The sequence below is a fragment of the Solanum verrucosum genome, unplaced genomic scaffold, assembly GCF_900185275.1.
Source record: "Solanum verrucosum unplaced genomic scaffold, falcon-dt-bn FXZP01000037.1, whole genome shotgun sequence".
Classification (NCBI taxonomy): domain Eukaryota; kingdom Viridiplantae; phylum Streptophyta; class Magnoliopsida; order Solanales; family Solanaceae; genus Solanum; species Solanum verrucosum.
In genome coordinates, this window is record NW_026020240.1 from 208,705 (window position 1) to 228,680 (window position 19,976).

At 33.4% G+C, this 19,976-nt stretch overlaps 1 long non-coding RNA gene across 1 annotated transcript; it reads right to left on the minus strand.

The window, feature by feature from the left end:
* Nucleotides 1-17,770: 17,770 nt before the first annotated feature.
* Nucleotides 17,771-19,573, minus strand: LOC125832846 (uncharacterized). Its single transcript, XR_007443265.1, has 3 exons — nucleotides 19,525-19,573; nucleotides 19,014-19,090; nucleotides 17,771-17,825 (listed from the first exon to the last, which is right to left on the minus strand). It is a non-coding gene; the product is annotated as an uncharacterized LOC125832846 (long non-coding RNA).
* Between the last annotated feature and the right edge of the window lie 403 nt (nucleotides 19,574-19,976).

The following is a 19,976-nucleotide window of genomic DNA, read 5'->3' on the forward strand; positions in this document are numbered from 1 at the left end:
CTTTGTCAAAAAACTCTGTGTTTCCAGTCAAAGAGGGGTAAACTGTAGACATGTCATTTTTTACCTAACTTAAAGTTTTGCATCATTTTTAGTGCTTAAATATTTTTAAAATTTAAATTATATGTTTTAATTTTTATCTTATTTTATTAATTTTAGTTTAAATGATTTGAAAACGGTAAAAAATAGAATCACATTTTTAGGTAAGTTTATTTTCAATTTATTCAAAAATAAATAAATACTTAAAAAATATAAATTTTCTTTTAATTTTTGCTTTAATAAATAACTAGTATTTCTTAATTATATTTTTAGATTAGCTATTTAACTTTTCCTTTGTTAATTTAAAATAATTAAGTAATATTTTTGTTATTATATTTTATATTTTACATATTTAATTATTAAAAAAAAAATATCCTACACTACCCCCAACCACCTACATGTTACTACTCATTACCCCCACTCCACTCACCACAACTCCCTTTATTTCCCTAAACAAGACATCAACACACTAAAAAAAAACCACCCTCACACTATCTCAAACAACACACCCATTCACACGACAACTACACTTACACTACATATATATATATATATATATATATATATATATATATACTAGATAATTTTAAGCCCGTGATACGGGCCCATTTACGGGCCCAATATTACAATATTATATATATTTATAATAGAAATTTAATTAGTTTTCAAAAAGAAAAATTATTATGACATTTTCAAATAAACATGATAGAAATAAAAATAAAATATCAGATGCTCCAGTGCTCATTATAACGTCATGTCAAACATATATATTCGAATTAAATAATTAATTTAATGTTATTCTTTTCTATTTTATTTGAAAATTATTCAAGATAATAGATTAAAATTATTCTCAATATATTAACAATTTTCATAAAATATATGAAGCAATAAATTCTACTATTCACCTATAGATTAATTTTGAATACACCTATAAATTTGTTTTAAAGGTGTTTAACAAACAAAAATAACGACCTACTTGATGAAAATTAGAATGAATCATCTCATTATTTACAAAGTGATAAAGGATAAAAAAAAGTTATGACTTTATATCTTGTCTTTATATTCATTAAAATTAGGAGAACAATCTAGTATAGTAACGAAAGATTTATTTTCTAAAGTAATTTATATACCCGATGAATGAATGTTATACCTCAAATAATGAGATGTTAAAAGTATTAACAAAAGTTAATATAATTATAGATTGCAGTAATTTAACATAAGGTAGTTAAAATAATAATTTATATAACTTGATAAAAATGATTTTCACTGATGATAAAATAATAGTACTTAATAAATAATATATGTTTCTCAATAAATTATATAATGACATATATGTTATGTGAAATTTTGAGATTATACATAAAAAGAGAAATCAAGTAAATTAGATACTTCAAAAAATATCTTTACAATCCAGAAAGAAAAGCAACACCATGAAATTGAAAAGTCTAAAGAGAACCAAAGAAAAGGACATAACATGCTCCGAAAATTTTGTTCTTGAAGAGCTTGCTTACTGATTGCATTCCTTATGAATTACGCCTTTTGAGAATTGCAATTGTGATTGATATTGGATTTAACATATTAACTGGTTCATTATCATATTCATTAGAATGTTTGAAAAATGTGGATCAATTGAATTTTGTTGAAAATTTGTTATATGGACAAGTTCCAGAAGTGATGTGTTCACTAAGAAATAATGAATTTTACTTTTGTCTTATAATTGTTTTACAAAGTAGGGCCATTAGGGAATAGATGAAAAATGAAGTTCTTAATGTTGAAAAACTTGTGTTATTAGTCTTCCTAATAAGAGATTTATACTGAAGTGTGTAATATTTAGAACTATTTAATTTTCTTGATATCATTCTTGGTAGATTTTTGTTAGCATAAAATTACATTTTTACCCTTGATCATAGCATAATTCACTTAATATATAAAAAGATGTTTCTAGAATTATTTACTATCTTTCTTAATAGATTTTTGTTAGAATGAAATTATATTTTTACCCTTGGCCGTCCTACATATTATTAATTTTTATCACACTTATTTCTTTTCAAGTATATGAATTAGAGCCAAAATAAAGGTGAAAATAATTAATTCTTAATGAATTTTTATATTAATGTAGGCATTTTTGATAAGCATAATGAATAGAAAAAAATATTAAGCATTAAATTAACATAATAGTAAAATAGAGTAATGAATAGATATTACAATAACTCACAAAAGAAAAGAAAGTGAAGTAATAACAAAATAAGTTAATGGTAATAACAATAACAAAAGATGTTTCTAGAACTATTTAATTTTCTTGATATCATTCTTGGTAGATTTTTGTTAGCGTGAAATTACATTTTTATCCTTGATCATAATTCACTTAATATATAAAAATATGTCTCTAGAATTATTTACTATCTTTCTTAATAGATTTTTGTTAGAATGAAATTACATTTTTACCATTGGTCGTCCTACCACTTCACTCTTCAATATAATAGAAATATATATATATACACTTAAAACACTATTAGAAAACACACACAGGGACCAACCAAAGAAAAAAGAGAAAAAACAATTGGTACTACAACAAGAAAAACGTCAACACCGTACACAATATGCATACACACAAAAACACACACCTACACCAACATATACAAATTACTCACAACTCACAAAAAAACCATCTACACCTTGTAGAAACGTAATTTTATACCGAACTTAAAATTTTATACTATTTTTAGAGCTTAAATATTTTTATAAATCTAAATTAAATATTTTGATTTTTATTTTACTTTATTAGGTTTATTGTAAAAGATTTGAAAACAATAAAAATAGAATCAAATTTTTTGGTAAGTTTTATTTTTAATTTACTCAAAAAGAAAAAAAAACATTAGAAAATATATGTTTCCTTTTAATTTTAGCTTTAATAAATAAACTAGTGTTTCTTAATTATATATTTTAATTAGCTATTTAACTTTTCTTATATTTATAATTATTTAATTAATATAATTAGTTAATATCTTAAATTATTATATTTTATATTTATATATACCTACATATTACCCCCACTACCCCACTTCTCTTTCTGCCCCACTTTCCATGTCCCACAACTCCATTCACCACCCCTATACTACCCAACTCCCTCACATCACCACTACAAAAACGCACACATTTAATACACACACAACACAACAACACACACTGACTACTCCAAAAAACACACGCACAGGAGAATAAAAAAATATTCCTTTCTCTCCAAGGACACACACGCTAGACACAAAGAAAAAAAAAAGAAACATCAACATAATCGGACAAAATCCCAAAAGGAACAAAAATACGATCAAAAAATACTAAAGCAACAACATCCAAACATTTTAATTTCCGTCCAATTACTACAACACAGGATAACAAAAATACAACACACTTTTTCTACGTTGTTTACCTTAGTTACTGGGGGGTTTCGGGGGAAACCTATGTGGGGCACCTTTTGGGAGTCAAACTCGTTGGTTCCGCGTTGGTCGTAACCCGGTTCGAGAACCTTCTCTCATAGATTCCCTTCACCAAGTCATCGCCAGCAATCAGCTCTTATCCCTTGGTGTCAAAGGGCGAGTTCCTTTCTTGTCTTACCCAAAAACTTTCTTTATTCTCATTGGAGAAAGACTCTCCCGCGGCAAGGTTTTACACATAGGGTCAGCTGCTTTCTTTATCTCGCTTGCCCTTAGTCCGTCTAGCGCCTTTCGGTTGGGGTCCGCCCTGGGGGTTAGGTTAGACCGCTTGGGTTTTTTTTCGTCTATCGAAGGCAGTCAACGTGTCAGCCATTCTTCCCCCATTAGACTTGTCAATCCGCAGAGTTGCTTTTCCTTGCTCCAGAGGAGATTGGTATTGGTAGAGTCGCATTCAACCCGTCTTTTTTCCCTTTGGCTGGTAATCACATCGGCCATAAGGTGGTCTGAGATCCTTCCGAACGAGCTAAGAGAATCTTATTTATTCTCTTTCGTTTTGTTAATTGAAGAAATAATTGGAAAATAAAAAAGCCTATTTCTCAATCAGGTCTTGAACGCACAGTGTTGTTCAACCTTTCCCTTTGTCTTTACTACTCGATCGGAGGGCTTATGGCCGCTTTCCTATTTATTTCTGTTTTATGTCGCTAATGGTCGAAAAACGGGAAGAAAGCCTAAGCGAGCGAGACAAGAAGAAATGTTGGAGCTATTCCCTTAGTTGAATCTCTTCGGTATACCTCAATACAAGACAAGCGCAGGAAAGGATAAACAATAAAAATCGGGCTTGAGCCCTGATACATTTTCGGTGTCATGGAGCTAGACCAGTGAGCTATTTCGCTTTCTTCAAAGGATGGTTGCTTCAAACGGGCAGGTGAGGCGAGAGTCCTTCACTGCACTCACTGGAGAGAGGGTAACATATTATATATAGTAGTAAGGTCCACACCAAAAAAAAAAAGATTTGTGGGAGTTCTAATCGAGCTTTAGTCAAAATTTTGCGGTTCTTATTTCTTCATTTAAGGTTCAACTTCACCTTATCTCATTAATTTATTTATGGAATTTGGCGTGATTATGTGACAAGTTTTTTTTATAGTTTTGTTTTATTCATAATTTGATTGAAATGAATATTGACCTCCTGTGTTATATTTATGTTATTTCTTAGTGCAAATCTCTAAAAGATGAATAAATCTTATTATTATGTAAGAATTTTTTTTATTCAATTCTATTATGCCTAAGCTAATGTTTTTATGCTATTATTATAGCTTAATATGGATGTCAATTGTCTATTTAAATTTACGTATTTTTGAATAACTGAGTCATTACCCGATAAACAAACAAATGAATTTTGTTATTAAACTTGAATTTAGTTCACTTTGGGTTGGTTGATAATATTATTTCGAAATAACAAAAGACTGATAAATTTTGATTGAACTATTGTAGTTCAGCACCACTTGATTCACACTTAAAATAGACAAATGGATTTTGGTATGCAAATAAATATAGACATGTTTAAAAAACGATTTCAATTAAGAATGTGGTTACACATCTCTTTTGAAACACTAAAAGAAATTCAAGGATGCGGTGACGCACCTTGACATATTTCTTTTTAATGATTAATTTTCATTAAATTTAAACTAAAATTTGTAGACAGAGAAAAGTATATGATGTACTCGAGAGAGGAAACCAGTTATGAATCTAAGATATTGTACGTCAAGACCTAAAATGCAGTTACGCATATAGGCTGAGATCAAATGAAATTCAGCAATAAAAAATACAAGCTAATCATGACATGTAAACACAATTTATTTTAAAAAAAATTAAAGTAAATATAAGTTAATAAGAGAGACCGTGCTAGAACCACGGGACTCAAGAAGTGTCTAATACCTTCCCCTCGGTCGACAGAATTTCTTACCCGAATTTCTAGTATACAGACCATAATAAAGAGTCATTTCCTTTTGATTAGGGATTACAAATAAAAGGTGACTTGGAACACCATAACTCAATTTCAAGTGGCAACTCTGAAAAATAAAAAAAAATTATATTCAACACCGTCACTTAAATTGGAAAAACCCTATTTCGCCGTCCGAAAAAGGGTGTTACATCTCTGGCGACTCTGCTGGGGAATAACCAGAATTCGAGCTTGATTATATTGACTATTACTTGATTTTATTATTACTATTATTTTGCATATGGTGTATATGGTGGTCTAATGTGATACTTGTTGCTCATTTATCACGTTTATATTGTTGAATTGTAATAAATTATTTTTTTTAGCACCATCTACGTCTCTAAAAATAAGGTAGGAGGGAATGTAGTTATGCATCTCACTTTCTTTTGAGATAAAGTTAGAGTGTCTTGACACCCAGTGATAGTATTTTGTCACACATGTTAGGTGGGATTGGACCAGCAATGAAGTCGAAATAGCATTGCTACCGATAAGTTGCCTCTCCCTGGCTCGAGTTGTCTACTCGGTTAAACCAGTCTAGATATCTATCTCCTTCGGGTTTGAACCTAGTAAAATTGAAACATAGACATGTTTATCCTTAGTAGGCTCCGCTTATTTTCATAATTTACATTTATTTAGTGGGACTCGACACAGGGTTTGGTTTGTCTAAGATAGCAGACCCATTTTTTGACCAACATGTAGATTTTATGTGCTATTTATAATATTATTTTGAAGGTATTTGCATATTGACCAATTTTATAGTGATCGGTGAATTGAAAAAGGTTGACATTTAATTTTTACTTAATCAATAGAGAGAGAAAACACAAAAAAAAATTAGAAGTTCTTAATTTCTTAAAAAATGAAAATTCCAAAAAATAATAATAATTTAAAACAAAATCGCAAGAAAAATAAAATAAATTTCATTTTAAAAGCTTTTTATACCATTTTAAATAGAAAAATATTATTGCATTTTCCAATAAATTAGAACCATTCAAAAAAATTAATTGTCCGATCTGAACGAACTACACACCTGATTCTCACCTCGGTGAGATACGTAGGCAATCCTCTTTGGATTCGATGATCCTTATTTAAAATTTCAAAACAAAAAAAAAAGAACTTCTTAATCTTTATTTTAAAAGAAATTAAAAAAGGCAAAAGATTGTTTATTCCTTCTAAAAATAGGAGTTTTACCCTTCTTCAAAAAAAAAATTATACTTCACATATCAAAATCTGTTGAACTACGTTTGACCTGATACGTAGGCAGCCTTATTTTAAGGTTTGATCCAACTAAGAAAAAAATTAAAAAGTCCTCGTCACAAAAAGGTGGGCAAAAAAAAGGAGGCATAAAAATTTGGAATATTTATTTTATTTTTGAGAAAAATTTGACTTGGTTGGTACAAAAATATTTAGGAATGTGCATAAGAAAAAATAATAAAGTGTTAAAATATTTGGCAAGACATGTAATACTTGAGAAACCGTTTTGCTTAAAGTTAAGGTTAAAACAAGTTCGAACATATGTTTCATGTGCATTGTGTGGTGAGCTTTATATATAAAATTCAATGACATGACTTTGTTCACTCTCTTTTCTAGGGAACAAACACCCTAGTTGCATTTTGACCTTAGGGAGCAAACACCATAGAGATACCATCTTTCATTTTTAGGGAACAAACACCCTAATTGCATCGATGTTTTGCATTTTCCTTTTGGTGCAAATATTTCTCATTTATGCTAGGAGCTTAAATGATATTTTTCTGGTGTAAACTGGGGAAAAGAATATTGTGATTATTCTATTTGATGATTCTATTAAGCGGGATCTTCCTAAGTAATGAAATTAGTGTAGCAGGACTCTCCTGGACAATGGGATTTAGTGTAGTAGGGCACTCCTGAACAATGGGATTTAGATTAGCAGGACTCTCCTACATAATGGAACTAGGAGGACCCTTCTGGACATTGGGATTAGCAGGATCCTCCTGGAGAATGGGATTAGCAGGACCCTCTTACATAATGGGATTTAGATTAGCAGGACCTTCATGGATAATGGAATTAGCAGGACCCTCCAACATAATGGGATTTAGATTAGCAGGACCCCTGTTGGACAATGGGATTAGCAGGACCCTCCTCCATAATGAGATTAGTTTAGAAGGATCCTCCTACATAATAAGATTAGCAGGACCATCCTATATAATGAGATTTATTTTATTTTCTCCTAGAATAAACACTTTATAGTCTAAGACTTTTTATTTTTCTCCTAGGATAAACACTTCCTAGTCTCAGATTGTTATTTTTTATTTTCTCCTAGGATAAACACTTCCTAGTCTCAGACTGTTATTTTTTATTTTCTCTTAGGATAAACACTTCCTAGTCTCAGACTTTTTATTTTTCTCCTAGGATAAACACTTCCTAGTCTCAGACTTTTTATTTTTCTCCTAGGATAAACGCTTCCTAGTATGAGACTGTCACACCCCCATTTTTTCTCAAAACAAAATTAATAGTTTTTTAAAAAAAAAGAGTTTTTCCAATTAAAGTGACATTTCGAAAAGGAATTATTTTTATTTCAGAGGTGCCACTTGGAATTGAGTTTTGGTATTCCAAGTCACCTTATTTAAATTCCTAATCAAAAGGAAATTTGACTATTTATTTTGTTTGGTCTACGAAAACAGAGATCGGATAAGGAATTCTATTGACCGAAGAAAAGGTATTAGGCATTCCTCGAATCTCATGGTTCTAGCACGATCGATTTATTGACCTTTGTATGACTTAACTTAATTATTGGATATTATATTATTAGCTTAATAATAAAATGTTATTTACCCTCATTCTTTAATTTATTTTAAATCTATTTAAAAGTCATCTTATTTTATAAGTGTGTGGACTTTTCATTCATTTTTATTATTTATTTATTTATTTTTCGTTGTAACAGTTTCCCTGTTTCCTTCTTTTCACTTTTTTTAATTTTTAATATATATTTTTTATGCTTTCACCTTCTGCTTCATTTTCCTTTTATTTATTGATTTGTTTTTTAAAAAAAATTCATTTGACACGTTTTCTTTACCTTTTCATTATATTTTTTTAAATAGTTCTTCTTATTTTTGTTTTTATTTTTTGTATTTTAATCTCTTCTTAGGCTTTTTCTATTTATTTTTATTTTTCTCTTTACATGATCTTCTTCTTCTTCTATTCTCCTCATTTCAGTTTGTTAAATCATAAATATATGTATCATCATAAGAGAATCAAAATATTAAAAAAAAAAAAACAAGAATAGACGTAAATGATAGCTTTACTTAAACATGAAATAAACCGTGAATTGTTTAAACATGAAATAAACTAAGTTTCATTAAATAATTTCACACTAAGTCTAATGAGATAAAAGATCTAAACATAAATTTGATATGAAAGATTTGAATATACTTCATATTATAACATCAATGAATATTAATGGTTTAAACACATACAAAATTTAACAATTTCAATATATTGCAACTAATGCTTGTATAATCATGACATTAAACTATATAAAAAGGATTAAGTGTTACGTCTTGTGAATATTAATTCACAAAAAAAGGCCACGACTGAAATCACGAATTCAGAACCACGAAAATAAACCTCGAGCTCAATTTTTATTGTGTTTTTTTGTTGTTGTTCTAGAAAAAAGAATGAAAAGTTTTCTTTTTTTTTCGATGTCTGTGCGTGTGTTTTTGAGAAAGAACAATATTTTTCTGTGTATTTTGTAGTGTAGTTGATTTTTTTTTCTTGGTTTTGTGCGTCTGTGTAGTGTTTTAGTTTTTTGTATGTATGTGGGTGTGTTGTTTTTTTTTCCTTCCTTTTTGTTGCCTGACTGTCGTCGCGTGGGTATGTGTGTGCATTGTTTTATAGGGGTATGTAGTTGTATTGTTGTTGAGAGGAGAGTGGAGTGGGGTGTGTGGAGTGTGGGGTTCGTTTTAGGTTTTTATTTTTTATTTTTTTATAATATAATATAATATAAGAATATTATTTAAATACTTTTAAACTAAAAAAATTGAGTAACTAATAATAAATTATAAATAAGTAATACTAGCTTATTTATTAAACTAATTTAAAGGAAAATATATTTTTTTTTCTAACTTTTCATTTATTTTTTAAACAATCGAAAATAAAACTTACCTAAAAAGTGATTCTTTTGTTGTTTTCAAATATTTTAAAATAAACTTAATAAAATAAGATAAAAGTAAAAAATATTTAATTTAGATTTTTAAAATATTTAAACTCTAAAAATGGTGTAAAATTTTAGGTTCGGTCAAAAATTACGTGTCTACAGTTTGCCCCTCTTTGAGTAGAAACACGAAGAGTTTTCAAACAAAGAAGTAGACAAAGTGACAAGTTTTGACCGAACTCTTTTTTGAAAGAAAGAAACAAAAATATGCAACTGAGTCTTGGTTTTGGACATCCTACATATCCCGGGTTGTAAGGGAATCAGGTCACGTGTAGTTCAAGAAGATGAGGTGATGAGTTCGAAGTTAATTGAGATTCCATCAAGGCTCCATGTCGTGGCTCTTTGCCTCTTATCTCTACATAAAAAAATAAAAGCTAATAGCCAAAAGGAGAATAAAAGTACAAGTTCCTATCTATACAACTTCTCTTGAGTCTTGAATTTGAGATATCACCTTGATTTTGGTGAGTATCTTGATTTTGAATGGAATTTAATGCTTAACTGGTCATTTAGAGTAAGTTTTTGGCACTTTTTAAAATGAAAATTTAAAAATGTTCTTGAATGATTGCATGTTTTCTTGATCAGAAGCTGAATAGAAATAGATGTCAGGAAGTCAGGCTGCTACATGCATTGAAAAAGTTGATTCTGGCTATCATGGGATTGATCAGTCTGAAAAAGAGTTGAAACATTGTTCTTGAATTTCAAATCCATGTTTCGCTTGAAGAAACCTGAAAACCATCACAAACAAAAGAAATAAACAAAAATTTTGTGTAACACCCCAGAAAATTTTCGAACTAAGACTCGAACCATCCTTCATTCAAGATTCTTTCAATCTTTTCAAGATTCTTCCAATCATTTTTCGAGATTCTTCTTCAAGATTTCAAGAAACTAATTCAAGAATCTCAAGAAAGGTTTTCTTGATCGTTTACCTTCAAGCTAGAGTTTCAGGGCTTTTAATAAAGTTCTTCCCCAAGATTCTTCAAGATTCTTCAAGAATCTCGTTCTTCCAGGTATGTAATACTATCATAACGTTGGAATAGTTCGTCCTCACTCCCTACATCTACTTTCAGATCAGTAAAAGAGTAGTCTAGGATACTTTCCCTAGATTTGAGTATTCTTGAGATAAGTTGATTTTGAGTTCTTCAGTTCATGTTTCTTTTAAAAGTACTATTTTTAATTATCGAATTGCTATATTTTTATCGAGATCCTTCATATCATGAACAATAACTCTTGAATTCATAATTCACATTCAAGAGAGAGTTAAGAGTAGAGTTCAAGAGAGTCTTTGAGTTCAATTGTGAATCCTTTGAGATCATCTATCGATTTGAGCTATGTTTTCAGGAAGTAAATATAGGAATGAAAAGAGTCGTATACATGAGTTCCATATTGTTATGTAGACCCTCGAGTCGAGTTGTTTCATGCTCATAATTCCGTATGAACCCTATGAGTTGAACATTCTTGAGATGAGTTGTATCCTGAAGTCCATGACTTGAGTTGTTCTTGCCCATAATTCCGCATGAACCCTCTGAGTTGAGCATTCTTAAAATAAGTAGTATCATTGAAGTTGTTGAGTTTCGAGTATTGAGTTCTATGTATGGTTATTGAAAACCTTGAATTGAGTCGTTCACGTCCATAATTTGGCATGAACCTTATTTTAAGAAGTCTTTTTACAAATTGTTTTAAAACTTGTATTAAAGACTTGAGCACTGAGTTGAGAAAGAGTAGAATTGAGATCATTTTCTTTAAAATGATATATGAGAACTAAGTATTCCCAAGAGTAAATATTTTTACATTTAAGATGAGAGAGGAAACTGAGATTTCCAAAATAGTTTTGAGCAGTTTGAGTACTATCTCTTTTAAGAAAAAGATGAGTTTTGAGAAAAAAGTTTCTAAAACATGATTAGTATGACAATCGAGTATGTCATCAATGTTTAACCAGTATGGTATCTAGATATACCATCAATGTTTATGCAGTATGACTTCCCGAGTTCAATGATCATATTAAAATATGATTTTGATATGTTTTTTTAGAAAGTGTTTTCAAGAGCAGTTACCTCTTTTAAGAGGGTAGTTTGAGCAATTATCTCAAATCAGAGAAAGAGTTATGTTTTTAAACACACGAGCTAAGTATATTTTGGGAGTAGTATTGAGCACCGATATGGGGACGCGAGTTCATAATAACTCAAGTCTCCATAAACCATGTAGCCATTATGGGTAGAAAGGGTCATACTTTTTAGATTACACCTTAGTGCTTTTTAGCATAGACTAGTGGATCCACTTAGTTAAGGCGTTCTATATGACGACAAAGTATATGACAGTTTTGGCAGCGTGGGCAAGACGTTGTATCATCACTTAGGCTCATAGTAGTGGTTGTCGGTTAGAGAAACTCCCACAAAGTTATATTATATTTTTATATACACACTAAGTATTATTGTATTATTCAATACATTGAGTTGCTATCTACAGTTTTACAACTTTCCATATATTGCATATTTTATTGTTGCTTCATTCTTGAGTGTCTTGAGTTGAGTATCTTGAGTTGAACTGTGCTTCATTGAGTCGAGTACCTTATTGATGAGTTGAGTATCTTATCCTTGAGTACTTCTGAGTTAATTAAGTATCCTCGAATATTCTTTGAGTTGAGTAAGTTTGAAAAGAGGTAAGTATGTTTCCTTTTTATCAAGTTCAAGTTTATGTTATGCTTTAGAATTCCCCTTACATGCTCATACATTCCACATAATGAGCCATTTGGCCTACATCTTTTCATGATACAGATCCAAATATTTAGGATCATCAACAGGAGCTTTGTTGATACCACATGGAGTTTGAGTTAGCTATGGTGAGCCGCCTTGCTTCCGGAGGGTTTCACTTTTACTTTCAATTATATCAATTGTTAGGAGGTCATGGGTCTTGTCCTGACTACCATCTTTTTCATTTAGAGACTTCATAGATAGACTGTAGAGTTTCAGATGTCTGTTCATTTATTTTATTAAATGTTTTGAAGACTTAAGTTGTCTATTTTATGGCGAGTTGAATAATTTATTTTTATTCAGAGTTCTTCATTTGAGTTAAAGCTTTGTATTTGAGTTTCATGAATTTTTATTCACTTTTTAAGCTTTGTATGCTTGAGTTAGTCTTCCGCTTGTAGTCAGCCAGGATGAGGGTTCGCTTGGGGACCAATAATGGTTCTCGAGTGTCGGCCACGTCCAAGGTGTAGGTTCAGGTCGTGACATTTTGCCCCAGTTTTCACTGGAAAAATTTTGTGAGTTATTAGCAAATGCAAATTTAGAAAAATACTCAGACTAGGAAGTTCTTATCCTAGGAGAAAAATAAAAATTAACGGTCTTAAACTAGGAAGTATCCTAGGAGAAAGTAACAAAATCCTATTATGTAAGAGGGTCCTGCTAATCCCATTGTCCAGGAGGGTCCTGCTAATCTTATTCTCATTGTTTAGAAGGGTCCTGCTACTCTAATTCCATTGTCTAGGAGGGTCCTGCTACACTAATTCCTATTGTTTAGGAGGGTCCTGCTAATCCCATTGTTTAGAAGGGTCTTGCTACACTGATTCCTATTGTTTAGGAGGGTCCTGCTACACTGATTCTCATTGTTTATGAGGGTCCTGCTACAGTGATTCGCATTGTTTAAGAGGGTCCTGCTGCTCTAATTCTCATTGTTTAGGAGGCCATGCTACACTAATTCCCATTGTTTATGAGGGTCTTGCTACTCTAATTCCCATTGTTTGAGCTACTCTAATTCCCATTGTTTCGGAGGGTCCTGTTAGTCTATTTCGCATTGTTTAAGAGGGTCCTTCTACTCTAATTCTCATTGTTTATGAGGGTTCTGCTACTCTAATTCCCATTGTTTATGAGGATCATGTTAGTCTGTTTCTCATTGTTTAAGAAGGTTCTGCTACACTGATTCTCATTGTTTAGGAGGGTGCTTCTACACTGATTCTCATTGTTTAGGAGGGTGCTTCTACACTGATTCTCATTGTTTAGGAGGGTCCTGCTTCTCTAATTTTGATTGTTTAGGATAGTCCTGCTACACTAATTTCCATTGTTTAGGATGGTCCTGCTACTCTAATTTCCATTCTTTAGGATGGTCCTGTTAGTCTAATTCCCATTGTTTAGGAGGGTCCTGGTACTCTAATTCCCATTGTTTAGGAGGGTCCTGCTACACTAATTCTCATTGTTTAGGATGGTCGTGCTACACTGATTCACATTGTTTATGAGGGTCCTACTACACTAATTCCCATTGTTTAGGAGGGTCCTGCTACTCTAATTCTCATTGTTTAGGAAGGTCATGTTAGTCTAATCCCCATTATTTAGGAGGGTCCTGCTACTCTACTTCCCATTGTTTGGGACGGTCCTGCTAATCCTATTATGAGGAGTGTCCTGCTAACCTAAGTCATCAAATACAATTATCATATCATTTTTATTTTTATTTTTAGTTTTTTTTGTTTAAATTTCTTAGATTAGGAAATGTTTATCCTAGGTGAAAAATGAAAAATAATTGTCTCAAACTAGAAAGTATTTCTTCTAGGATAGAATAAATAAATAAAATAATAATACTAATAATGGTCTCCGACTAGGAAGTGTTTATCCTAGGAGAAAATGAAAAATAAATGTCTCAGACTACGAAATATTTATCCTAGGAGAAAAAATGCATGTAATTTTTTGTTTGTTTACATATTTGAGTCTTCAATTTTTTTATTTTTTTATTTTTTTATTTTCAAATGGCGGTCGATTTGTGGCATTTAATTTAAGGATAATTGTTCCTGTTGTTGCCAGGTTTGAAGCTAATTTCAGCTTGAGATAGACTGCTTTCGTTCACTAGTCAACTCACCTTGATAATTTTGAAAACATCTCTAGATGTTCAGAACTTCAAACTTCTGATTTGTCATATTGTTTCCACCCTCCAAGAATCATTGAATCTTGTATTCATATAAATTCTCAAAATTTGTCAATTGTTGACAAGTTACTATGCATGTCACTATTTCTTGAATCATGTCACATTGATGTATTGACCAAACTTTGTTTTGTGCATTTGAAGAGATGGTAGCATTTTTTAAATCATTGGGGATTAAAATAAATCATGTCACTTTAATGAAGACTAACTCAAGGAAGAAATGCAAATTGAATTGAGCTATACAAAATAAGAGAAACAAATTAAAATATAAAATATGTGTTCCTTTTGAGAGGAAATGAAAATGAAAATATAAAGGGATTCATTTTAGAGTGGTGGTCAATTCTAATGATCATGACATGCATTTGAGATTAAATGGTTTGATTTGTCCAATAATTTAAACTCTATTTTTGTCAAACTTTCAGCCTTTTGAAGTCAGACTTTTATAATCCAACTTTTGGACCAGATTCATGCCTCACATTCGACTTGTGGTGCCTCGAAAGATATTTTATCAACAATCTCACTCATTTTGTATGTCTCTCACTCACTATTGTCTTATAGTGCCCTGAGGGTTTCACCAATAAGACTATCTCATTTTTCACTTTCTCTTTGATGTGTCGCAAAATCGAGGCACATTTGATGCTTAACAACAGTCCAATAAATTTAAACTTTATTTTTGTCAAACTTTCAGCCTTTTGAAGTCAAACTTTTATAATCCAACTTTTGCACCAGATTCATGCCTCACATTCGACTTGTGGTGCCTCGAAAGATTTTTTACCAACAATCTCACTCATTTTGTATGTCTTTCACTCACCATTGTCTTATAGTGCCCTGAGGGTTTTCACCAATAAGACTCTCTCATTTTTCACTTTCTCTTTGATGTTCCGCGAAATCGAGGCACATTTGATGCTTAACAACTGTGACCAAATACTGGAATTAAGTGAAATTTTGGATTATTTGATGGGTTTGTTAAACGTGTAGGCAGAATCTGAGTTGTATAGAAAAGAAGCAGAATTGATGCCGACCAAGTGAAGTTCACGGCCAACTTCACGGACCGTTAACTTCATTACGATCTGTGGTTGACCTCATGAAAGTGAGGCAGTGGCTGGGCCTTGAGAAGATGAAGAGCAAGAATAACAAGTGAAGACCATGGAGGGTTCTACCGGCCGTAGACCTCACCACGGACTGTGGTACCTACCGTGAAGCTGAACCAGTATGAAAGCAAGAAAGAAGTGAAAGAAGGTTGAAACCCCAAAGTGAAGCCCACGGGCGGCATCACGGGCTGTGGTCCTCACTACGGATCGTGGTAGCTCTCGTGGTGCATTTCCAGTGACCAGGTCTGAAGACTCACTTTGAGAATCCCAAGGCAAGACCACGGAGGGCTTCAAGAACCGTGAAGCCCTTGACGGGTCGTGGTAGTGGCCGTGAAAAGACCCGACAACTCAGTTCTAATTCGATTAGGACTCATTTTAAACATTCAATTTTGAATTACTTTAGGTCATTTTTTGAATTATTATTGATTATTCATGATCTGACGTTATATGATTAAGACCGGAATACTACTTTTAGCTTTAGATTGGGGATTCAACTTTTTTTGTTCAGTTTGAAGTTTGGATTTCAATTATCATATTATCAAGTGGTTGTTGATTTACCAATTATTTTCATAAGTATTTCTTAACATGTTTTCATTATCTAGTACTGATTCTTTACGTGAAAACATGAGTGGCTAAATATCACAACTGGGTGTGTGAGATCTATGACGACATTCTAGTTGCAATTCCGTAAAATGAGTAAAAGGCAATCTTTGTTTACAACCTGTAGTTTACAACTTTCATTATCATTTTAGTTTATTGACTGCACGCTTTAGATAGGCCTGTATCTGGTGTTAGTTCGAAAGAAGAGCATCAGTTAGGAAAAAGCTAAACTACGTTAACAAATTGGAGTTAAAGTTGGAGTTCGAGAGAAGAGATCTTTAACACCATATCAAATTAAGCAAAGTCCAATATCAATAACACTTTAAGTTCGAGAGAATTAGAGTGAATATTATTTGATTAGGGAGAAGTGTTAGATTAATTCAACTCGCAAAGGTTCTATAAACATTGATTTACCTGACACTCAATTTACGGGAGAGCATAATAATCAATGCCATAGTGACCACAAAACCTGGTTTCTTTAAACTAACTGAATCAACTTACAATGAGATAGTCTGTGAACTGTTTATCTAAGTTTTGACTGCAAATGTTGGTGGTATAATACATCTCAATCAAACCCAATTTACTTTCTGTGTTATTTGTTTAGGAAATGGTAACGATAATTGAGTAAACGTGACAATGAAACTTTATCTGTAAAGAAATTCTCTGTGGGATCGACTTCAACTCTAGTTGAGTTCTGTAAATTGACAACGACTGTTTACACTTATTATTTGGAGTGTAAGTTTGGACGTATCAAATTTTTGGCGCCACTGCCAGGGAATTTAAATTCAGAAGTATTTTACTAGCTTTTATTTGATTTGTAGTTATATTTCCTAATTTTATGTTTTGTTTTGTGTTTGTGTCTCTTTCAGGTTAGTGCTACTGTGTATGCCAAGTACCAGGAGTAAATGAGCTCCATTGATCCTTTACGACTCAGAACTCGAAAAGACTCTTCGAAAAATGGTGAATGCACAAGAACTGGAGGCACAAAGACAAAGGTTGGGACTAGAAGCTGAAGCCGCTACAAGAGGTATTCAGCAGAACGGCGGTAACAACCAACCTAGAGTGGTAAATGAGAATAGAGGAGTGGATGGACTAATCCCTCCCCAACGCCAACCAATAGCTCCAAGGGGTAGAGCTCAGCATCCATCGCACATGATGTATGATGAAGATAAAAATTTGGATGGAGCTTGTCACGACCCGATTTATCGAGTCATGATGGCACCTACTATAACCCACCAGCAGGTAAGCCAACCCGTAACCCGGAACAACAAGTAATGGGTCTGAGGGTAGAAATTAAACAAGAGTAGGCAAATAACAATATAAACCAGCGGAAGCAACCCAAAACATATATACAAATAAACATCCCTCCCAGAACCTGGAAGTCACCAATACAGAGCTACTACAAAATGAGTACAAGTCCTAAAACCGGACAACAGAGAATGGACTGTCTCGAAAGGAAAAAGACAAGTCTATATATACAGATGGAGACTGAAATAGTACAAAACACCGTGTGCTCACCCCCGTCTCCGGATAAGTCTACTCCAAGCTCGATCAACGCTGGCTACTAGTGCTCGGACCTGCATCACAAAATAGATGCAGAGCGTAGCATGAGTACCAAAACAACAGGTACCCAGTAGGCATCATAGGCCGACTGAGCAAGATAAGCAAAAGTAAACTGAAATGCAAATAAAGGGTCACATCAAGTGCAAAGAGTAGTAAATAGGGGGTATGTACACGAGCGTACAGGCAACAAAGACAAGCAATCTAACTAACTCTGCCGGGCTCCCATAAACCCGACGGGTACGCTCGTGCACAATAAAAGAAACCACCTGCACGGACCCCCATAAGCCCGGCAGATGCACTGGCAGTTGAAGTAAAATAATGGAGCTAGAAGGTCTATCACAATATTACCAATTTTCGTACTTTTAACTGAACCATTCTCAATCGTATTCCAAGATCTCATTACGTCCCGGACTTTAGTCAGAATCTCTCCAACCTCCAAAACCTCAACCTACAGATGAGAGTAATCAAGACTAAACTGAAGCTTTAGTGAGGAATTGGGAATACACCACGTGCAAGCTGGACCACGGACTCGAACCGGGTACTATAGCTAATGAGTCAACCTATATGGGCTGGACCACGGACTCGAACCGGGTGCTGTAGCCAAAGGTCGGGCACGGGTGGGCTGGACCACGGACTCGAACCGGGTAGAAAAAATAAGCTGGACCACGGACTCTAACCGGGTACTGTAGCTAAAACCAGATCACAGGTAAGCTGGACCACGGACTCTAACCGGGTACTGTAGCTAAGCCTGGACATAAGTAAGCTGGACCACGGACTTTAACCGGGTACTGTAGCTAATAGAAAAGCAGGGCATTATGGATACAAGGTCATAAGCTGAGTTACCGACTATCAGACTCAAGTCTGCTATATCAGTCTACAAGGAGCTGACCGTCCGAAACGACGTCGGAAAAAGTTCTACTGCCCAACGACATCCGAAATCTCGCAAGTCTATGGCAACACTAGTCTAAGCCTAGACTAAGGCCAAACATACTTCAAATCAATATTATCATATACACCACCAGATATGGATATTCAATAATATCAAGAGACATGCTGTCATAATCCAACACTTTCCCGAAATAAGGTCTAAGGCAGGAATTATAGAAATTTAGCATGCTCGACACCCGAACCCCTCCATACTCAAGCAAATCAATAAACAATGCCTAAACATGCTCAATCTCACGAGAGAAAGCATAGCCTACCTGAAAGCCGACCACGCGTGCTCCGACTCACGGTACCGGATCTTTTCCCCTCCGAACGGTCTCCAAATGCTTCCCCACTAACAAAAGGTTAATCACCTCGTCATTACGAATATATTGACACTAAAATTATATTTTTCGGAGACGGACCCAAAATCGGGTCTAAAACGGGATTGTGGGGCCCACAATTAGAATCTCAAATCGAATCCGTGGAAACGTCCCAAATACCTTACTAAACTAATACCCCAAAATTTTAGCACAAACAGATGCCTACAACACCGCAAATCAGCCACAACAATTAAAATGGACAGCCCCTTGATCATCAATTTTTGGAAAAACGAGACCCTTTCAACCCAAACAGATTATACCACGACGATCCTTGCGAAAAACTCTACAAGTTAGCCACAAGAATGACTCAAAACGGACCTAAGATGATCAAGATCTCACAATTCAAAATTCAACAACAATTCAATCCGGAAAATCACCCTGGCAGTGGCTAAAATTGATTCCTTACCTCAAACGAAGCCTCCCCTCGTGTTTCTGAGATCACCGCTAGATTCCCCTCGAAATTCTCTTGAAGTTTGCCTTTTGAATCACTTAATTTGGACTCAAAATGAAGGAGCAATCCTAAGTTGAAGTTGAGGAAAAAAAATGGACGAATTTCGTCCTAAATTCTGGAAATTTCCATATTTCCACTCCGCTGCCACGTGGCGTCACGTGGCTCTGCCACGTCACCGCCGCGTCAAAATTCTACAACCCTTCAAACTTAAATTTCGATGTTTCGAACTCGTTCGGAGTCGGAAAAATACAAACCTTATATGGAATCTGATTGGAAATGATATTTCGGACTCAACGTGAAGGCGGAATTTCCATTTGGAGCTCGCTTCGATGAAAAGTGGGTCCCACACCCAGTATCATTTTGAACCAGATTCCACAATTGCCATCTAAAGCCTCGGGAAGTGAACA